This window comes from Penaeus japonicus, unplaced genomic scaffold (genome assembly GCF_977035675.1).
Source record: "Penaeus japonicus unplaced genomic scaffold, GWHDUDI00000001_assembly GWHDUDI00000006, whole genome shotgun sequence".
Taxonomy (NCBI): Eukaryota; Metazoa; Arthropoda; class Malacostraca; order Decapoda; family Penaeidae; genus Penaeus; species Penaeus japonicus.
In genome coordinates, this window is record NW_028234408.1 from 47065139 (window position 1) to 47067638 (window position 2500).

The following is a 2500-nucleotide window of genomic DNA, read 5'->3' on the forward strand; positions in this document are numbered from 1 at the left end:
ATAATAACATATTAACATATATATACACACACACACAACAAACCACCACAACACACACCCACACCCCACACCACAACACACACACCCACACCATAACAATAAAAATCTATAAAAATCTATATAAGAATATATAATATATTATATCTATACATAAATATTACTATATATATAAATATATATAAATCCCCCCCCCCCCCCCCCCCCCCCCCCCCCTATATATATCTATATATAAATATATATATATATATACTTATACACACACACACACACACACACACCACACACACACACAAAACGCACCACACAACAGACAACAGACAAACACACACACACACAACACACATCTAATATATATCATATATATATATATTTATATATATATATATATATATAAGTATATACATATATACTATTTATAATACTATATATAATATATATATATATCTATATATCTCTATATATAAATATATATTATATATATATATATATTAATGATAAATAAATAATTAGTATATAATCTATAAAAATATATATATATATATATTTATATATATACATAAATATGATATATATATTTCAAATAAAGATATCTACATGTACAGTATATATATATATATATATAATATATATATATATATATATATATATATAGTAAATAGTATCATAACGTATATGTTCATCTATAAATAATATTATAAATATATCTACACATATAAATATCTTATATATATATATATAAATATATATCTATATATATATATATAATATATATATATACATATATATTATATATATATATATATATAAATATATATATATATATATATCTATAAAATATATATGGTTATTTATGTAAAAATAATATATATATATATATATATATCTATATATATATATATAAATATTATATAAATATATTTTGTTTGTATGTGTGTGTTATGAGTGTGCAGTGTGTGTGTGTTTGTGTGTGTGTGTGTATATATATTGTATATATCTTATATATATATATATATATATATATATATATATATATCAATTTGTTTGTGTGTGTGTGTATGTGTGTGCGGTGTGTTGTGTGTGTATGTTGTGTGGTGTGTGTGTGTTTTGGTATATAATATGCGCGCCGTATATATATATATATATTTGATATAATATTATATATAATATATATATATATATATTTATACTATATATATATATTTATAATCATATACATGTGTGCATGTATATATATTATATATAAATTATATTATTTATATATATATATATATATAATGAGGAATGTATATAATATTATATATTATATATAAATATATATATATATAATATATATATTTATATATAATATATATATAGTTCTAATCAGTAATATATATATATATATATATATATATATATATATATATATATATATTGTCATGTATGTAGTTAATTTTATATATTTATTCTATTTATATAAATATACATATACTCATGAATATATATATATATATATATATATATATATATATATAAATATATATATATATATATATGAATCTATATATATATACCTATATATAATATATATACATATATATATAATATATATATATATATATATATATATATATAATATATATATATATATATACAAATCAACACACACACCACACAACCACTCAAAACAGACTAAATATATATAGATACACACACACACACACACACACACACACACACACACATACTATGTATATATATAATATATATATATATATTATATATATTATTATATAATACATATATATACTGTATAAATTATATTATCATATATATATATATATAATATATATATATATATTTAATTTATATATATATATATATATATTATATATATTCAATCGATATATCTTAATATATATATCATATATTTTATACACACACACAAGCATACACACACATACATATATACACACACACACACACACACATATATATGTATATATATAATATATATAAATTATATATATATATATTATATATATATAGTATATTATATATATATATATATAATATAGTAGTATAATATTTATACGCACATATATATATATGTGTGTGTGTGTGTGTGTGCATTGCATACGACTCTCAAATCTGTAACCACAATCATGCTCAGAGCATCTCCGCCCCCCCTCTTCTCTCTGCCTCCCACCCAAAGAGGCGAAATCCATCAATACAAGAGATGATCCCAATCGATACCTAGCCTGAGAGAGAAGGACAGGGTGAGGATGTGTTATCATATTAATTGTATATTTTTTTTCTTTTCATAGGAATTGAGGGAGGGAGGGGGAGGGGGGGGGGTGAATGTTTGACACGTGTCGATACCCGTCTATCCCGGATGTTCCGTGATGATGGGCGGAGCGACAACAAACACTCTATAAGCAAACAGGCGAACTTTCATACGTGTCTATTTCTGGCGAAAGCATAAGTTCGCAGATATAGCATTGGTTGATGCGGAAAATTG